The sequence below is a fragment of the Ambystoma mexicanum genome, chromosome 10 (genome assembly GCF_040938575.1).
Source record: "Ambystoma mexicanum isolate Mex_15411 chromosome 10, UKY_AmexF1_1, whole genome shotgun sequence".
NCBI lineage: Eukaryota > Metazoa > Chordata > Amphibia > Caudata > Ambystomatidae > Ambystoma > Ambystoma mexicanum.
In genome coordinates this window covers 921,639,590-921,661,302 of record NC_090932.1, presented here as the reverse complement: position 1 = coordinate 921,661,302, position 21,713 = coordinate 921,639,590, and the positions used below count along the sequence as shown (strand labels likewise).

General features: G+C 46.7%; 1 protein-coding gene across 2 annotated transcripts in view; it reads left to right on the top strand.

Annotated features, from left to right (window-relative positions):
* USP13 (ubiquitin specific peptidase 13) overlaps window positions 1-21,713 on the top strand; it is a 748,772-nt gene that overhangs the window by 718,216 nt on the left and 8,843 nt on the right. The gene's annotated exons all lie outside the window — the stretch shown is intronic.

The window sequence follows — 21,713 nt, the reverse complement described above, 5'->3', positions numbered from 1 at the left end:
CTCCCAAGCAGCGCCAGAGCATAGTCGTTTTGAGCCCTCCTGGGCCAGGGGAAGCAGCTAGGCTACACTCGAGCACTTCCACAGGTCAATCTGGAGAGCAAGCCCCATTATGCACCTTGACTGGTGCCGGCAATACACTGTCCGCTCTGCACAGGATAAGAGGAAGCACCAGAAAAACGCAGGGAGAGTGGCAAGCTCCAGCTCGTCACCAACTGTGATATGGGGAATGAGGTGAGCACACCAATTTCTTCTTTAAGTAAATAATGTATTAAGTGAGTTCCAACAAGTGCCCCTCTCCACTGCAAGGCTGTAACTGCATCAGTTTCACCAAGGGCCTCCCTTAATACACATGGAGAATTCGACTAGGTGATAATGCAACAGGCTGGTCAGGAGCCCCAGTCTGAAGATGAACAAAAAACTTCAAAAGGACACAATTATGTGAAACATGTTAAGTAGTCAACCAGTGAAATATAAATAAAAGTATAAATACATAGGATCAGACAATATGACAAGTATAGCTAGTATATGGGATGAATTCTGCTTCAAAACCAAACTAGCTGCCCACTGCGCTTGAAACAGTGCAGTTTCCTTCCTTTTGATAATTGACTCGTTGCAAATTTGATTGTTCACATTAGCTTACCCTTTTTAAATGATACACATTGCTCTTTAATGTGAATTCTTTTACGAATTGCTCTGCCCCTCATTATGTTTTTAGTCTGATTGCTACTTAGTATTTTGCAATTTGTTTCCCCAGCCTAGCTCCTTTCATCATGCCAGTCCTCTTTCCTGCTCGATCATTGTTAGAGCCTACACATATTTAAATTGTGGATGGCACGTCCATGCATTGGCCGCGCTGCTGGCACACCTAAGGCAAGCACGTCCGCACCTAGATGGTGTGAGAAACCTGAAAGTGTCTCACTCGCTAGTCCCCGCGGATCTGTCATCCAGGTGGCCAGGACATGGCCATTGCTTTTGGATCCAGTTCCTGGGGAAAGACCAGTGGCGCAGGATTACCTGGATGGGGGGTCTTCGGGGAGTGGGACACCGGACGGTGAGACGCAGTATCCCCTTCCCTATAACACCTTTACTCCATCCTACCAGGTAGGATACTTGGGGGTTTCACCCCCCCTTTTCCGACACTACCACTTTCTCATGGACAACTCACTGTGAGGGAAAATGGACTAACACCCGAGCCGTATACATGACATGTCCCAACATGATGGTCAGGCAGGGTCAGGCAATTACTGATCATTACACACTTCCATTACACTTCCCCACACGGATGAAAGGTGTAGCACAAGCGCACACTCTGAGCGAGGCAAAGCACACGAGGAAGCAGCAGTTCCAAGATGGCAGTTTAATACAAGACGAAAGACGGCGAGACTGAAAAGGAACACAAAGGAAGAGCCCTTGACCTTTTCACCGAAAGACTAACTTTTATGAGCCTTCGAGAATAGAAAACTTAAGACCAGGGATCAAAGCTGAAGACTCCTGCATTGTGTGTGGAAGGTACCCGGGGGCTCTCCCACGTCGATAGTCAAGGCGGGGAGAATCAGTTGCTGCTGTGTGCTGTCCGTGGCTCTTGTAACAAAGAAAAGACAGTGATGGCAGCACAGTCGGTGAGTTGGGAAGACTGATACCAACACAAGCTGTCAAGAACCCAAGTTTGCAAGCTGCAACATTGTATGAAGGAATGTAAAGAGGATAGTGCATGGGGCGTATGTGACAAGTGATGCGAGCATAATTAATGCACTAAATGAGTGACTGAACTTTGAAGCGACGATAGATACCGTAAACAGAGTGGTCTGGCACCACGTGCATGCTCATTCAAAAGTCTCTGTTAGGTATCCAAACCCAAAGGGGACACGTGTAAAGAGAAGGAATTGTAAAATCGAAGTGGTCCTGCAACAGGGTTAAGCTAAACCCTGTGCACATTGGAACGTCTTCGATACTTTATTGAAATTGGTCCGAGCCTGGGTGAGGGAGACTAATTATGTTTAAAAAGTGGATCTGAGCCTGGCTGAGGAGGATCCGGGGTGAACGTGAGTCACCTGAAAGAATATCCTGGGAACATTGTGCTAAAGAGATCTGAGCCTGACTGAGGGGCATCAAAAGGGAACTAACATTGTACTAAAGAGATCTGAACCCGAGGGGGATCCGGGTCAATAGTGAATCACCTAAAGTGAGTAGTTGTAAAAATCCAAAGAGGAAAATAACATCGTTTTTGTTTAGTTGCATCAGGCCCTCTGAATGAAGAGACTTTGAGGAGTAAAGAGACTTACATACAGAAGGTCCTGATGTTATGATTGAACTGTATGCTCGTGCTAAAGAACCAGAAACTGTGCTACGCTCCAGTGATCCGCCTTGTCTAATGCGAAACACGTGGGGAAGGGAGGCCAACTGCCTGCACATCCTGACATCATTTTGAACACTTCTTTCTTTTTGTAAACTTAACCCCTCCACCCCCCACGCGGTAAGGATTGGCAATAGTTTTGGTTAGTATAGGCCCTTTTATTTTGACAAGACACAACTAGGACTGCGTTATTATTATTTGATGGTCATAGCTTCCTCCCATCTGTAGATTTAGGATTAGATAGGCGTTTATCACATACCCTTGTTGAAGTTCAATAAACACCCTGGAACTGTGGTCACTTGTGTCTGTCTTACTGTTGATACCATGCTTTCCTTACAACGGCCAGATCAGTGATACGCTATCTTACGAGTAACACTACACTAGCTTTTAACTGTAAGTTACTTGAGATTCTGTTCAACTTCTCTTGAGACTATAGATTATCTGATAAGACTTGATATATTGAAATCATAAAACCTATATAACTCTATTCCATTGGTTAAAAACCTTTGCTTTAATCATTTATATGCATGGTCCTATTTGTCATCACCGTACATTTTCCATAAGGAAACTACAAAAGATATTTGTCGTCTCTTGCTAAGTGCAAGGTCAGCAGTCAAAACAGGTTTTAAGGTTCAAGACTTAATAGTCGAGCTTGACCGTGACCTGCTTTTTCTGACAGAAACTTGGATTCAGTGCGACAACCCTATAATCCTATCAGATCTCACACCCAGTAACTATGAATATTTATCTAAATCCTGCCCTTAGAAACAGGGTGGCGGTCTTGCTATCTTGTTCAAATCTGAACTACCTTTAACAGTGGTAACATGCCCAAATAATCTGGTGACAGTTATTGCCTGCACAGCTTAAAATAGGACAAAATGACTGTTAACTTTCTATTCGTAGATAGGCCTACGGGCCCTAAAAGTGCATTTCTAGATGCACTCCCAGAATCATTGACAGATCTTTTTTTATTAAAAACACAAAAGTCATTGTTTTAAACTATTGGACAGAACTGATTCTGGACAAAAATGTAAGGCAACTGTTTGAGACTTTACAGGATTTTAATGTATCACCCCTTGTTGATTTTCCAACCCACAATGCAGGTCTTACCCTTGACCAACTATTTGCTTGAACTTTTGATATCGCGGTCCTTCCTCCATTAACGTTATCCTGGAAGGACCACTGTGGTATATCTTTCAGAATTCCTGTTGTTCAGATACAAGGCACGCTAACGCCACGTAACTCGCAAGTACTATCTTTCCATTGTCACTAGAGAATCTGTCCTGGACCTACTTGCGCCCTGTTCACTTCTGACCTTCATTTATTATGCCAGAAGGTTAGAAACCTGGAGAAGAAGTGGCGCTGTTCTAATAATGGTGAAAATCTTAGGACACTTAAGAAACATCACCTTGTTTACAAATAAAAAAAAAGTCATAAAAGCAAAAAAGGCATTTTTTGGTCATAAAATTGACATGGCTTCGAACATCTTGAAAGAGAATTTTGAGGTCGCAAATGAGCTTTGTAATGATTAAAATATCTCTTCCCGTCTGTTACCCGTACACAGTGCCTCGCAGAGAAATAAGCAGCACGTTTCACTTGAAAGATAGTAGAAATTTGAGCAGAACTAACCCATATGAGCTTAATAATTCCACACAACCTGGGCCTGATGCTAATATTCCCTTTAGATAATGCGATTGTGAATGCCTTCCCTGAACTTGGTCATCACAACATCATTAGTCTGCTTTAGCAAATAGATCAGGTTCCCCTCTGGACTTTGTACCTTGAAAACTTGCTCTCCATAAAAGTCCAGCCTTGGCCAATGGTATTTTATGTCTTCAATGACTCACTTTCTTCTGGTATTGTTCGCCCTACCTGGAAACGCTCAGTTATTAAACCCTTATTGAAAGTGCCCTCCTCGGACACTACCAAGTTTTCAAATGACCACCTATTACTCAACTATCCTTCCTATGGAAACAACTGGAGAGGGTGTTTGTTTCTCAAATACAACATGCTGTTGAAGCAGGGAATCTGCTGGCTAGGGCACAGCTAGGCCTTAGTTCCATGCCTAGCACGTAACTTATCACCTCATCAGTTATGGACCATCTAACAGCAAAACCGATAGGACTGAAACATGGGCTCTAATCTTGCTGGACTTGTTGGTGGAATTTGATAACCGTGACCATACTGTTGGAGGCCCTGCACAGTATGGGGATCCAAGGTACTGTGTTTAACTGGATCAAATTCTTCCTGCACAATCGTACCGAGCGTATACACATGGGACTGTTCCACTCTCTACCTTTTTCATAGTAGTCTGGTGTTCTCCAGCGATCAGTTTTATCTCACCTCCTTAATCTCTACGGCCGGCCTCCAATGAAAGTCCTTCATCAGGCTGTTGTGACATTCAGCTAGGCTGATGACACCCAGATACTGTTGGATCTTAGAGAGAAAGAGGACTTCATTTCAAGCAAGATTAGAAAGTGTCTTTTGACAGTCATGGCCTCAATGAAATTGAACTGAAAATGAATCCTGACAAAACGGAAATCTTATCAATGGAAAACCAAACGTGTGGACACCAGCCTGTTGGCCTAATTATTTTGACACTGTCCTAATCCAAGGCCCGTGCTTAAGAACTGAGGCACCATTATAGACAATAATCTACCAGTGAACCCCTGAAATCCTGCTATTTTACTATTAGGAACATTTTAAAAAGTCTTACACACAAGGTGTTGGTGTGCAACCCCCTAGTCTCCACACATCTGGAATTTAATAATGACATTTATTTGGGTTTACCTCTTAGTTATTTGAAGGCTCCAAGGAATTCACAACACTGCTGCAAGGCTCCTAATAAAATATAAGCAACATAAGTACATTGCATCAGCTCTTCATTCTCTACATTGGTTGTCAGTGAAGAACTAAATAATTTCTGAAAGCACGTGCCTGGTCTTTAAAAGCCTTCAGCATCCCATGGCAACCACTCTTTCCCTGAACCTCAGCACACATGCCATGGTGCGTGCCTAAAGACTAAGATCGGATAGAAGACTGAATATGCCAGGATACAGGAGGGAGAGGTCAAGTGCTCGTTCCTTCCTTGTCCAGGCAATGAGGCCTTGAAAAACCCTACCCTCTGGCCTCTGGAGAGAGCCTAATGCTTTGCCTTTTCAGAACAAATAAAACTCTACTTTTTAATCAATAATTAAGTCATGTTTATCAGGGAGCAGTAACACTCTATGGTTGCAGAATTTAGTTCATTTTTTTAAATAGCGCCAAGATACCCTCGGGTGATTGCTGCGCTTTATAAAACTACCATATAACATAACATAGCAGAGTCATGAGGAGATGCCCAGGTTTCTGTGATAGCAAGAAGTGAAAGTTGAGCGTGAAAAGAGCTGAAGTGGTCGGTGATGTAGGAAGACTTGTTGCAGAGAGATTGTGCACTCCAGAGGACAAGTGAAAGAGTGATAGGAGTAGGGTGTAGGGGAAGGGGGAAGATGGGGAGGCCAAAGGGTTATGCAGAAATTACACCAAGTTTAGGCTGAAGACTGAGACAAGGGACACAAAGGAGTGAGTAGAAGGAGTAATGGAGTCAAGCCAAGATGCATGATGAAGGGTAGAAGAAGTAAGCAAGTGAAAACGGTGAAGAAAGGGTGCAGCCCAAGAGGGGGAGAGGATAGGTGGGTGAGCAGAAAGGGAAGGCATGGATAGTTTGCCGAGAAGAAGCACGTGTAAGTTCTGAGTTGGGCTGAATGTGGCATTAGGCTACCAATAAACTGTCAACAGGTCCCAAACAGAAGCTTTCATTTGTTCTGTCAGGGAAGATAATCTCTGCACAAAAAGGATAGTCAATGGGTTGAAGGATCCCTATGCGTGGAAGCCAAAGTCAAGTAAAGGGTGAGTACAGCAAAGTCCTGGCTTGAGTTGGGGTTCTGGCCCAAGTCCCTTTTTGGCCCCCCACAGTCCCAAACAGGGAGCTGCCTGTTTCTGCTTTTGGCCATTGGCTGCAGACACATGGGTTGGATGCCCTGGGTAGACTGAATAAGGGAGACAGTGTGTCACATGTCCCCATGGGAGCTAATCACAGTGCTCCATATGGCTTCTACACTTGCGGGCATACCTATGGGTGTTGTAGGCCAGCAGAGCTTCATTTTGCAGGCAGGATACTCCAATATTGCACTGGGCCCTCTGGCAAAGCAGGGTGTGGCTAAGAATTATGTTTTAAAACAAACATCTAGACAGATGCAGATGATGCAGCTGGATTTTAAGCTGATACATTCTCACTCATGAGCTGGTACAGTTTGAAGATGGTTGGGTGATGCGGTCGAATTTGCTGAGTTCAGTAGTTATGCTGCAGCATTTAGAGCACATCTCGGGGGTGCCAGGGTGGATGCTGGACAGCCTTCCAGAAGAACATTGCCACCATTCAGAAAGGAGAGAACCAAGGCTTGGACATCAGATTACAAGTTGTTTGCTGGATTGTTGGGCTTGGTTTTCTGCAGGAGGGAAAGTTAGTACCAAACCGTTTGTGCCTTCCTTTCTATGTGCTCCTTAAAGAAGAGGTGTCTGTGAGTGTAGAGCCGAAGATACTTGGCGCATGTGGGCAGCTGGTGTTTTTGGTCAGCATTAGAATTTCTCTCTTGAAGGGTTGTGCTTCAGGTAAGCACTGGATATCCAGGACTGGATCAGTGTGAGTAAGACTTTGAGCTTGTGGATGTCTTCTACAGAGGGTATATAGAGTTACAGCTGCGGGTCATCTGGGTATTGGTGTATGCAGATGTTGGCCAGAAGGGTTCAGAGCATCTTCATGTAAAGTTTCAAGATGAAGGGGTAGAGGATGGATCCTTTCGGGACTCCACAGTTAATGGGTAGAATTGGTGATGTGGAGGAATCCATTTGGATGAATTAGTGGTGGTTAACAATGTAGGATTTGGACCAGCTAAGGATGGGCTTGCTGATCCGCAGGTGGTGATGTAGGATGTTGGTGAGTGTCTGGTGGTCTACCATGTTGAATGCTGTTGAGAGGTCGAGGATAACCAGGAATAAGGATGGCCATCGTCAAGGATGTTAAGGGCATCGTCTATCACCTTGTGGATAGCTGTTTCCGTGCTGTATTTGGGTTCTTCAGGGTCTGAAGCTAGATAGGTAGGACTGAAAGAGGTTGTTGGCATTGATGTGTTGTAGGAGTTGTGCGTCTACTGGTTTCTCAAGTATCTTACCTAGAAAAGGAAGATGGGCAATGAGGCGGTAGTTGCTAAGGTTGTCAGTGTCTAGTGTTGGTTTATTAACAAGCGTGAGGATTTGTCCAGTCTTGACTTTTGAGGATACAGTACCTTAAATGAGGGAGCTGTTCATGATTGCCAGGTAGGGTGGAGTGCTTCATTGGGAAGGTACTTGAGTATGGAGGCAGGGTAGGTGTCATCTTCATATGATGTACGCTTGAGGGAAGCTATGGTGGCCATCAGGGCTTCCATGCTGAGTGTCTTGAAGGTTGTCCATGTAGTAGTGTTTTTGCAAGATGAGATGTGTGGTGTGCTGTCAGTTGTGGCATTGCTTTCTATGTGCAGGTGGATGATGATGTTTTTGTTGATGAAGACATAGTTGATGGCTGTAGATTTGCAATGGAGTGCGGTACCAGTGGATTGGGCAGAGGTTTGATGTAATGCTTGATGGCTTTGAAGAAGGCTCTGCTTTTGTTGTAGGCCTCGGCTATGGTATTCTGTTAGTAGTTGGCCAATTCAGTGGTGATCAGTCATCTGTGTGTGGAAGAGTTCCTTGAGCAGGGTGAGATCAGATGCACTGCATTCTTGTCGCTAAGCCTTTTCTTGATTTCTGATTGTTCTTTTGTTGAGGTTGTGTTCTTGAGTGTTTCAGGGTGCAGAAGGTTTAGGCTTGAGGTTGCATTGTTTTACTGGGGCATGGGGGTTGATGTTGGTTACAAGGGTTTTAGTTCTTGGAGAAGGGAGTCACAGCCTTGGTTCATCTGAGGTAGATCATCCCATGTGAGGTGGAGGTTGGCAAGGTCCTCTGTGAGAGCTTCCACTTCGAAATTCTTGAATAATCTGCAGGGTTGATTGCTGGGTTGCTGATGGGTGTGCTTGACCGGTGTGACTAATGTGAAAGGGAATTTACAGATGGTTCAACCAATCCAGCCGAATTTGAGAGCTTTACTTAGTGAAGATGGGAGAAACCCAATGTAACCCAGTAACAGTGGTAATGAACTCTTACTAATTAATAGTTCATGCTGTCCATGTGATATAATTAATTAATCACGGATTAGGCGAGATAAAGTCTAGTCTATTAGACCTTATCCAAACAAGCTCACACCGATTGATATATTAGTAATCAATCAAAGATGCAATAGGAATATCAATTCCTCATCTAGCTGGACCTGTATGTGGAGAAACAATAGGGAGGGTAGAGACAGGATTGACTGTAGTAATAAATATCTAACTCGATATAGCTGAACTGTATAATCACCATATCTGGGGAATACTTACACAATGTGCTTCTCAGTTTGATGTAAGTCCATAAGGTCAGTCATCACGAGACCCAGAATAATAGGAGTAATATTCTCATCCGGCTGTCAAACAGTTAGTACTGTGCAATGGAAATTATCCACACCTGCCATGAATAGGGTCATGTATGCACATGTTAGAGTATATAACCCTAACTGTGGTTGAAATCAAAATATCTTATAGGCATTCAATGATATTACTGATGATAAAGAACTAATGCTTACTTCACACTTTGCATTGCGGTTTCATTCCAGAAGTTCGGTATCCTCGTTGCGTTATGTATTTAAAATACACGCGTCCACACTGTTCACAAAACAACGTCCTAGTTGAATGCTGGAAGTATAAACAGACACAGAATCTGTCAATCTCTACTTCTTATCTGATTGTGCTCAAACGGCATAGTTAATAAACTCTTGCCATACTTGAACAACATATTGAGCGAGCACTCAAGGCTTGGTTGTCTGTCAATAAGTTCAGACCGCAAAACTATGACAGTCTGCATGAAAGTGGAGGTACTTACCAATAATGGCCAAGTGTGCCTCCTGAGGGACTGAAACTATGGCTACCTGATAACCGCATAGTCGGAACTCTGCATAAACCCAAGGTCTCCCAATATTATTGTGCATCCACTTGAGAAAAAGAAAGCGATTAAATAGAGTGGATTAGCGGTCCCATAATTATCTTTGTGAATGTTCATCATAACTCGCATTCATTGGGAGTCGTTGGCAACATAACGGGCCGCCAACTGTACTAATAATGCAGTCCTCTTACCTCTGAGTCACTGTGTTGTTAAATGAGGGAACTGCCAGCGTCTCCGTCCACCGGATCTGATGCGTAGCCCCAGCTGTAACAGTTTATTCAAGTCCTTTCTCTAGTAGTAAAGCCGCTTACCGATCCACAGTAACCACGGCGGCCTTCTTGTACATCCTATAGTCCGGTGTCGGACCCTTCTACAGAACGGTTAACTGGCCACATAGGGACTGTAACCATTGGTCCTCATCGCTAACCACCCATATCACTCAATAAATGAGAGTCAAAAAAAGGAACAGCCATTAATCCATCATATCAATGATAAATCAATACAAACACAGTACACCATATGACCAAACTCTAACATACCCAGCAGATCTCTAAAGAAATGCTGTTATGTATGTGCCATAGTTCAGAGTGGCATCTACCCGGTCATTATCTTTAGTCACTACCATCTACTATTACAATTAATGTGTATGGGTTTAAATAAAAAAACCCACCAAGATCTTAGTTGGTGAAGGTGTCCCACTCTGTCAATGCAACCCATTGCATCATTCTAATTGCTCATTAAGAGCGGTTAGTTGACTGTGATGCTGGAAATGCATTGGAGGGACAGGGCCCTTGTCCTTTATTCTTTTTTATCATGAGTTCTGTCTTGTTTTCCGAACAGGAGTTCATGTGGGACTCCTGGCGGTGCGGCTCTTCCTCTTTTTGGTTTGGTGAACATACCCTTTGGATACCCTTATGGCACCCATGGGTGGGGTACAACCCTGTACCCTTAGTGTATGTTTTTGGGCACCTGTGTGTGGCCCACAGAGTAGGATATGGGCTGGTGGCACCTCCATGCTGAATTTGACAGGTGCTCGGAGTATCCTCCATTTTGGGATACCCCGACCCTGTCTTAGGAATCAGGGGAAGTGGTTTAGATAAACTTGGAGAGTGTGGATAATATCTTCCAGTGGCCCAGCTGAATTTAGCAACTGTCCATAACTCTGGTCTAGGCAAACCTAGAAAGAGAAAATAACATCTAGCTGTGGTTTATGTTGAACCTAGAAACTTCCCCTAGCTGTTTCTGTTGAACCTAGAAACCATCCCCAGCTGTGTCTTAGATAAACTTAGAGAGTGTGGATAGTATCATCCAGTGGCCCAGTTGAACTTAGAAACTGTCCATAACTGTGGTAAAGGCAAACCTAGAAAGAGAAAATAACATCTAGCTGCTGTGGTTTAAACTGAACCTAGACACTATCCCTAGCTGTAGCACAGCCAATCATAGAAAGTGTGAACAATTAACATCCGGTGGTATAGTTGAAGTAGGAAGGTGTGAACGAAATCATAAGGCGCCAACTATAACACAGTTCAAACTTATCCAAACCATGAGTCCACCGAACCCACCAAGACCCGCCAAAAACGACCTGCTCGTGCTTGCCTCCCTTCCCGCCCCCCTGCCTCCCATCCCCCCTTCCCCAAACCATCCCGCCCTCCACCACATCCTCTGCCCATCCCTTATCCATCTCCCAAACCACAAGAACTCTCCCAACCCACCCCACCCTCCACCCTATCCCACCAAGCCAGAGGAGCACGATGGTGAAATAACCATCCTAAGACCCCTGCTCCTCCCATCTCCTCCACCCAGCCGCCCACTATCATCATACCCGCGCCCCGCTCTTCTTTCTAACAGCCCGACTAGCCTCCCAAACACACCCACCTCCGCAACAATCCACCCCTCATTCCCCTCATCAACTCCCACCATCATCCCCCTCCGACCCCACCCCTTCCCCTCCCTAAATACTGCACGCCTCACCCTGGCGAGAACAGTAGCCACTTCCCTTTCACCCTCCGACCCCCCCCACCCTCTCTCACACACCAACCGCAACAAAAACACTGAAGAGAAAACATACCTGTTCTCCCTCAATCTCCCAGTACTCCTCGCCACTCCTGTCTTGACCCACCACCTCATTCTTCCAATCTCGATCATCACCACCCTCCCCCCCTGCCTCACCCTGCCTGAAACTCCTCTCCCTCGAATTCTCACCGACCACAACTGAAACTCCCAACCCCCACACCCCACCTTCAAATCCCCCAACCCAATTCCTACCAACCCGACACACCAGTCGAACCCCTCCCCCCAATCCCACCACCTCAACTGCCCGCCTACTCTTCCCATCGACCATCAATGACCCACCCTCTCTCTCACCCCAGTCTCCACTCTCTCCCCTCACCCCCCTCCAACCCTCTACCTCTGCCACTCCCTCATCATCCTCCTGTACCAAAGTGAATTGAATCCTTTTCAATGCCCGATCTATAGCAAAAAACAGACACAGCATCTTTGACCTCCTCGCCTCTGACAAACCAGGCCTGGTCTTTATGACAAAAACCTGGTTCTCTGACGACTTTGCCCCTATTGCCAATGAAGCCTTCCCCCCCAGACTACTCCCTCATCCCACTGAACAGACCCTCTAGAGGAGGAGGACTAGCAATCGCCTTCAAGTCACACTTCTCCGCCTGAATCATCGACAACCAGCAAACCATTCCTTCCTGCGAATCACTCCTCGTACAACTATCCCTCCCCCCTTCGTTCTCCCACAGCTGCCTAATCATCTACAGACCCCCTGGCTATGACAGACAATTCTCAAACAACCACTGCGACTCGATAGCCACCCTCCAACTAAACCATCCCACCCTTCTAGGAGATTTCAATATATAATATGACATCTCCACCAACCCTATGACCTACTCTCTGGTCGACTGCCTAGACGCGATGAACCTCTATACCCACATAAACGGGCCAACTCACTATAAAGGACACACCCTTGATGCCATCTTCAGCTCCCACAACCTTATACACCTAAACCCCCCACCCCCATCATCTGGTCCGATCACTTAATTGTCTCCTTCATCGTTGGCTCAGCCAACCTGCTTCCCGAACCAGAACCTCCAAATCTTCGCAAATGCTGGAAGAAACTAGAAATCCTTTCCGACCTTGCCGATGCACTTCTTCAGTCTCCTCCCCCTACCTGCCCACCCAATGAACACTTAATCTCAGACGCCTTTGACTCATAGCTCAACACCTCATTAATCCCGCTCACCCCCTCTTGCAATCCATCAGATCACCATGGCACTTTTCCTAGATGGTTCACACCAGAACTGAAGACCACTAAACAACTATATAAATCCCTCAAACGCAAATGGCGGAAAGACAAAACTGCCCTGAGCAGATCCACCTTGGCCCGGCACCATCGCCTCTACAAAGCCGAAATCTGGAAAGCTACAACTCCCGAATCCTAAACTGTAAAAACCCCAGCAAAGAACTCCACAAAATCATCTCCGAATTCACCAAACCATCATGTACCACCACCCAATCGACCCCCTCACAATCACTCTGCGACTCAATCTCTCTCCACTTCTACACCACTGCTCTCGAAAGAACAAACTCTATAACCAACAAACTAGCCCTCCTACCACGCAATCCACCGACCCTACGTGCCATCCCACCGCCTGCAACATGTACCCACCTGACGTTCGACTCCTTCACTCCAATATCAACTGACCAATTTCTCAAACTTCTCTCTGCCCGCAAACCATCCGGCTCCCCGCTTGACCCCTGCCCAGCCACTACCCTCAAAGAAATATTTGCATCTACCTGCGCAGGAGAACATGCAAGAACCATCATAAACGACTTACTCTCCTCAGGAACTTTTCCTGATGCTTTCAAAACTGCTCATGTCCAGCCTCTTCTAAAAAAACCTTCCCTCGACCCTCTGGAGCCCAAAAACTACCACCCCATCTCAAACACCAGGTTCCTTGCCAAACTCATTGACCGAACCGCCTACTCCCAACTAAATGCCTTTGTCGAAACCAACAATCTCCTAGACCCCGCTCAATCAGGTTTCAGAGCCCGACATGGAACCGAAACCACCCTAACCTCAATCTTGGATGACCTTAAAAACACTGCAGATTCTGCAGGATGAGCTGCATTAATCCTTCTTGACCTATCCGCCGCCTTCGACACAATCAACCACTCAATCCTCCTGGACCGCCTACACTCCCTGGGAATCCGTGGAAATGCTCTCAAATGGATAGCATCCTTCCTCAGCAACAGGAACCAAATAACCCTACTCTCCGCCTATGCTTCCCACGCCCGACGGGTCAATACTGGAGTTCCACAAGGGGCATTCCTATCAGCCCTCCTGTTCAACCTCTATGTGTCCACCCTCACACCAATAATCCGCTCGCACAATACCCTGTGCTACAACTATGCCGATGACACACCACTAATCCTAAAACTCCTTAATTCAAAAGCCAACTGCCAACCCGAGCTCGCCGCCTGCCTCCTTGACATAGATCATTGCATGACCACAAACCACCTCTTGCTAAACCCCTCCATCTCCCCGATACCCTCAATCTCAGTAAAAAACCTTGGATGCACCCTAGACTCTAACCTAACCCTCTCGCTCCAAGTCAACAACGTCTCTAAGTCCTGCCACTACCACCTCAAAACTCTTAGGCGCATTTTTCCATACCTCTCCTTTCCCAAAAGACTCTCCGCGGTCCAATCAATTGTTATGTCAAGGCTGGACTATGTTAACCACCTCTACCTCTGAGTCCATGCGTACCTCCTGACTAAAATACAGAGAGCACAAAACGCTGCAGCCAAACTGCTACTAGCACTTGGCCCAAGAGATCACATCTCCCCAGCTCTCAAAACTCTGCACTGGCTTCCCGTCGTCCCGAAGGGTGACCTTCAAAGCCTTATGCATCGCTCACCGAGCGATGCATAAAAAGGGACCTCAATATCTGCAAGACAAACTAAAACCCTACCATCCTCCACGCACTCTTAGATCAAGCTCTGCCGGCCTCCTAGTTATACCAAAAACCAACTCAGTCAGGTTAGGTGGATCATCATTCTCAGCGCTGGCCCCCACTCTGTTGAACGCTCTTCCACCCCACATCCGACTCACCGAGGACCTCATGTCTTCCCGCAAATTACTGAAAATGTGGCTCTTTCCCTAATATCGACTCTTAAATCTAACAGGATAACAGCAACAAATACTTAAGCCCAAGGTTGCTACATCAAATATAACACTCCAGCATCGAGACCCAAGCAAGAAAAATCGATAACCAAAATCTGCTAAAGTGAATTAAAACTGATAAACTGAATAGAACGAATGAAGTGGATGAAAAAAAAATGAGGTGGACGAAAGGAATGAGGTGGACGAAAAGAATGAGGTGAATGAAAAGAATTAGGTGAATGAAAAGAATGAGGTGGACGAAAGGTGAACGAAAGGAATGAGGTGGACAAAAGGAATGAGGTTGACGAAAGTTGGACATAAGGAATGAGGTTGGCGTAAGGAATGAGGTGGACGGAAGGAATGAGGTGGACGAAAGGAATGAGGTGGACGAAAGGAATGAGGTGAATGAAAAGAATGAGGTGAATGAAAAGAATGAGGTGGACGAAAGGTGAACGAAAGGAATGAGGTGGGCGAAAGGAATGAGGTGGGCGAAAGGAATGAGGTGGACGAAAGGTAGACGAAAGGAAAGAGCTGGACGAAAGGAATGAGGTGGACGAAAGGAATGAGGTGGACGAAAGGAAAGAGGTGGGCGAAAGGAATGAAGCGGACAAAAGGAACGAACTGAATGAGAGGAATTGAAGTAGATGCAGTGGGTGTAATGGATGCTGCGGATGAAACAGACGAAATCGATGCAGCAGATGAAAAGGATGTAGCGGACGAATCAGAGACAGTAGGTGTAACGGATGAAGTGGTTGGAAGAGATGAGGCAGATGGAACCGATAAAGTGGATGGAGCGGATGCCGTGGATGGAGCGGATGACGTGGATGGATCGGATGATGTGGATGGATCAAATGGAGCGGACGGCTTGGATGGAGTGGCCGGATCAGACGGAGTAGATCGATCAAATGGAATGCATAAAGCAAATAGAACACATGGAATGGATGGAACGGATAGAGCTGATGGAACAGATAGAGCTGATGGAATGGATAGAGCAGATGAAACGGATAGAATTGACGGAACAGATGGAATTGACGGAACGGATAGAGTGGATGGAACGGATAGAGTGGATGGAACCAATGGAGTGCATGGAACGGATAAAGTGCATGAATGATGGGAACAAATGGAGTGGATGGAACAGATGGAGTGGATGTTACGGATAGAACGGATGGAGTTCATAAAATGAAGGGAGTTCATGGAACAGATAAAGTGCATGGAACAAATCAAGTGCATGGAACAAATCAAGTGCATGGGACTGATGGGGTGCATGGGACGGATGAAGTAGATGGAATGTGTAGAATGGATGGAAAGAGTGGAGTGGATGCAATGGATGGAGTAGATTGAATGGATGGAGTGCATGAAACAGATAAAGTGCATGGAACTAATGGAGTGCATTGAGACAGATGAGTGCATGGGAAGGATGGGGTGCATGGGACGGATGGAGTAGATGGAACGTATAGAAAGAATGGAACAGGCGGAGTGGAACAAACAGATGGAGTGAAAGGAACGGATGGAGTGGATGGAACGAATCGAGATGGCGGAACAAATCGAGTGGATAGAACGGACGGAATGGGCAGTATGGATAGAGTGGTCAGAATCGGATGGAGATGATGGATCAATTTATGTGGATGAACGATCGAATGATGGAATGAATGGAATGACTAGTAAACCAAATTAAGAACCAAGCGAAATTTATGAACGGACAGAGTGAATAAAACTGATAGAATAAATGGTTCAGATGTGGACTCGATCTCAAGCACCTTACTGAAAACCACCATATCACATCAGCATGCTCACTCTCCCCTATACACCACCACTCAATTAGAACACAGCGATACTATGACACATTCGGTATAGCTGTTCTCATACTAACACCCACCACATACTCCTCATCCTAATTAAACACAGCTGGCTCAGCACACCCACTAGCCTAGGCATCTCCTCAGGCCTAATGCAGCCAGAAATCAGTCTGGGTATCACCCCACCAGAATGAACACATACTCCTGATCTCCCAACCACCACACCTACCGCTAAGAAGCAGCTATCATGCGAGTGCCACACCAGCTGCACACATGGTGCCCCCACGCACCTTATGACTCTCTCCATCTCGCTCTACTGACTTGAACTACGGTTCCCGAGGGTCGTTCAACCTACCAGTGCCTTGAGATCATACCAATGATACATAAGGCGCTATATAAATGCAAAGTAACATAACATAACATAAGGACAAGATGTCCCCCGTGGCCTCTTGCTCTCTATCACCTGTTACCTTGTTTTCCCGAAGTCCCGGGAAGCCCTGACTCTGTCCCTTCCCCCAACTGGCTGTTGGGTGGAAGTTCCATATATGGTATTGTGGGGAAGTCCAGGCCAGACTGGCTGGAGCCTTCCCAATGACTGTATGTTGTGGGTACGCGCATGGGGTGGGACCTGAGTGAATGGAGTGTGTGATGAATATGCATTTCATGTTATGGATGTCTCGTATCTGGTGTATGACACAAAGACTGAGACAGCCCTGCCCGAAACTGGTATGAATGCAGTGTGGAGTGCTGAATGGCTGGGTGCTTGTTCGAGTCTGCATGCCGTGTTGTGAGTGTCTGGATGGAGAAGAATGGCCTGAATGTGCTGTGAGCCTGATTGGTTGTCTGCCTGCCTGAATGCCCTTCTGTATGATTGGTTGCCTGAGTGTGACCCAGCAGAGTGAATGAGAGACCAACAGTATATCGAGGGGCCTCTCACTGATGGAAATCGTTCAGAAGCTGAAGTCGAAACTTGATGCTTAACCTTGAGGCCTGCTGGAAGAAGAAGAATTGCTGCTGTCATCCTTCGCTAATCTGAAAGCAGCGTGACCGTCAAGGAGCTGATCCGAGAGAGGACCTGACTAGGAGACCTCTTCCCGAGCTATGAGGGACTATCGTGCACCAGCTAATCTTCACCAAGGCTCCCTGGAAGTAAGACCCTCGAAAGGCTGCTGAGCGGCGACGGGCACCGCCTAGGAGACTGAAGTGAAGCACCCGGACATTGAAGTCCATCACAGTTGACCGAGATTCAGAGGTATCGCTGTAACCTTGTCGACCGGAGCCGCAATACTCCATTGCCTAAGACATTTTGAATCAAGGACTCCCTTTCTCATCACCGTCGACCACTTTCATCCTGCCGGAGAAAGTCAAGTTTATCGACGACCGAGGAGAATCTGCTAGTCTTTCCCACCATGCCAACGAAGCTCTGGAAGCCAGAATGGACGAGTCCCGTTCGCTGACGACCCGACGCCCTTGCTGGGCAAACAGTTCTTCATTGTCTTCCCTTTGTGGCAACGAACACTTGTCATCGTGGTGCACCGCACGCCTCACCGTTGCAGGACATTTTCGACCGATCATCAACGAGCACCGCAAGGACCGAAGCTGCTGCTTTGACAACATTGTTCACCTCTTCTTCAAGGAATCTCGATGATCTGTGGCTCCTGCCTTAAAGGGAGTTCACTCAGGAAGGATCCATCAATGACTCATCGAAGAACTCTGCTAAACCAGGTACATTGGGGTAGTAGAGCATTTCAAGAAGGGAACACGACTCTGCTAAACACTACATGGACTGGGCTTGTCAGTATATCTCATTTACAGGTTGCCCAGGTGGGGGGGATCCTCACACAGAACGGTGTCTGGTAGTAGCGACCCCGTTTGCTGCCAATTATCTAACTACTTGTTTCTCTCCTATGTCTGGTGTTGGTTCACATTACTATTAGACTTGTATGTAATTGCAACTGTCTCCAGTTCGCACATTTTAAAGGAGTCAAGAGGTAATTGTGGTACCACAGAGATATTGTATATATTTATCATTATAGAATTGCCTTAGCACAAAGTGTGTTATTGTATGTGTATATAACTTGAACCTTATTTATATAAAGAGCTGTGTTATCACTGACATAGTGTGTGGACATTCCTTAAGAACCAGCCCGCATCACCTCCTGAGAGCTTAAGTCTCGATTGCTCGTCCCCGTTTACCATATAGAGAATCTTGGCTGGGGTGCTCTGAGCTCCTACTCTGCCATAGAGAGGGCAGGAGTAGAGAAACCCCCCTCCAGTCTTTACACTGGTGGGATGCTTATGGTTTTAAGAATCGGTGTGTAACCTTGCCACTTACAAAATATCCACACTTTGTGAATGTGAGGTTTAGTTGTGTACTAGATAACAACATTACAAGCAATGGAATCTATTGCGAATGGTAAAATGACTCGGATGAGCTTAGAGGCTCTCCAGAGTGCTTGTGAAGCCAGGGAGTTAGACTGCCCTGGTGGATTACCAGACCGATTGCCAAACTCTTGATGAAGGGGTGCAACCAATGAGGACCCTGCCCCTGTTGTTGTTTGAATCTGTTTCTGAGAGTGCCACCATTCCTGCTGTCTCTATTCCGAAACCAGGAAATGTTTCTTCAGGGAATGCCTTGGAACTTGAATTCATGAGGATTCGAATATAAAAAGTTGGAAACAGAAGCTGAACTAGAGGAGTTGGCACAGCAAGTGATACTCAAAACCAGAGATCTGGAACTCAAGGATAGAGATGTTTAACTCAAGGATAGGGATCTTGAACTCAAAACCAAGGACACTGAATGCCAGAGAATCCAGCTAGAGAGAGCTAGAGTGGAGACTTCAGCAAAACCAGTTGAGTGTGTCAGGTTCCCTGCCACCAAGTTTATGAAAGATTTGGTTGGTGTGTATGTGGAGGGTTCTGATATCCTCCAGTGGATTGAAGCGTTTGAAATGGCTTGTGGAATCCATGATGTTGATAATAGAGATTGGGCTAAGTGTTTGTTTACGCAGAGTGCCTCAGACTGGTTATGACTGTATTCTGAAACTGAGTGTGGAAGAAAGGGGTCAGTATGAGTGTCTGCTTTGATTGCCAAGTTTGGCAAGACACCGACCCAGTACCATACGAGGTTCAGGGAATTTAAGAAACGAGAGAATTTGATTGACTGGGTGAGTGCTTCGCATCTGAACATGATGGGGTGGATTGATGGTTACAAAGTGAAAACGTTTGTTGAATTGTCCCACTTTTATTTATTTTTTTGCATTTTTCCGAAGCCTGTTCACCAGAGCTACATCAGTATGTTGCTGACCAGAACATTTTAGATGCCCTTAAGATGGCCAGGATGGCTGACAAGTGGGTCTCCCTCTGGTTGTCTCCTAAGGAACCCAGCAGGACAGGCAAGGACAAAGAAAAGGGGACCTCTCAGAAGGCTGAGGAGTCCCAAAAGCATTCACAGTCGGGTAAACCAAAACCCTCCTCTCCTAAGACCCACAAATCTATTGGGGATAAATCCTATGTGGGTGGGCGAAAGAGTAGTGGTCCACCTGCTGCAAAGCAATGTTCCAGTGGCTCCAGTACCGTACCCCGCATTCCTGGCACTTGTTGGGACTGTGGGGCTCTGGACCACAGGAAGGGTGACCCCAAGTGTAAAGGTAAGGCAGGTGGAGTCCAGGCTACCAGCCTAAACTACCCTTACTTCATGCCTGAGGTGGAGGCCACTGTCCTCCCCGCTACAGGGATCACATGCGGTGCTCCTGTAGAGATTACCCTAGTGGCCCTTGGGGCCTGGGACCAGTACGCAGAAGTACTGGCTACAATCCCACAGGACACCCGCAGATTTTTGAGAAGTGTCCTCCTGAATGGCCAGCCTTCTACTGGTTTGAGAGAAACTGGGGCAAGCATGACAGTGGTGGACAGGACCCTGCTCACGCCAGAGGACTATGTAGGTGCTCCTCTCCGAACTACCAGGTTAGCTGGTGGGCCTCCCAAATTATCGCCTGTAGCCTTCGTCACAATCATGATTGGAGACAAGACATCAAAGCTTCATGTCCTGGTTCAGGACAATGTACCTGCTAACATTTTGTTAGGCAAGGATCTAGTGGAGTTGGGGTTGAACTCGGATGGTCTCCCCCTGATTGCTGCTGCAGTCACTAGGTCACAGGTAACACCCGGTCTGACTGTGATTCAGCTACCCAAGCCGACAAGGAAACTCGAGGCAAGATGGAAGAGTAAGAAGGCCAACTCGGCGAAGGGGGCTCCTTCTCTTCATGCTGCTTCAGCAGCACACACTGGTATTCAGGCTCTGGACGGGCTGGGTCCAGTGGAAACCCGAGTTTCAACTCCTGAGGGAGAAGATCCAGAAGACCCTCCTGCGGGAAAGGTGCTCAATCTGGAGGATGACCCTGACCTTCAATGCCTGCTGGCTGAAGGGGGGCCCCTCTAGGGGAGACTTCTGTAAGGGACAGAGAGAGTGCCACTCTCTCAAGGGTCTGAGGACACAGGCCCCGGCTCAGGCACAAGGTGAAGTGCCTCGGTCATTCCGGATTTATTGGGTGAGCTCCTTGTTCGTGAGCCCACTAAGCCTCAACCTGTTGCCCTCAAGAGGTTGGTGGTACCCCAGGTTTACAGACCCTTCCTACTGCAGTTGGCGCATGAGGTCCCCTTAGCTGGTCATCTTGGGACCAAGAAGACCAAGCAGAGGCTCTCTGCATATTTCTTCTGCCACCGGATCGGAGTAGAAGTGGAGTTCCACTACAAGACCTGCCCAAATTGTCAGTTAGCAGGCAAGACTGGAGGCAGTGTAATTGCCCCACTGCAGCCGTTGCCAGTGGTTGGCACACCATTTGAAAGGGTGGGCATCGACATTGTCGGTCCCCTTGACCCTCCCACTTCCAGTGGACGTCGGTTCATCCTGGTCTTGGTATATCATGCCACCAGGTACCCTGAGGCTATACCCCTTCAGACTGTGACTGCCAAGGTGTTTGCCAGGGCTCTCCTAGGCCTTTTTACCAGGGTTGGATTCCATAAAGTGGTTGTCTCTGACAGAGGATCCAACTTCATGTCGAGTTACATGAAAGCAATGTGGAAAGAGTGCTGAGTAACCTGCAAGTTCTCCACCTCCTATCATCACCAGACCAATGGTCTGGTTGAGAGATTTAATAAAACTCTCGAGGGCATGCTGGGTGCTTTGGCAGAGCCGCTAAGGAGAAATTGGGATCTCCTCCTGCCATGCCTGCTGTTCGCTTACAGAGAGGTACCTCAAGAGGGTGCTTGTTTCAGCCCCTTTGAGTTTCTCTTT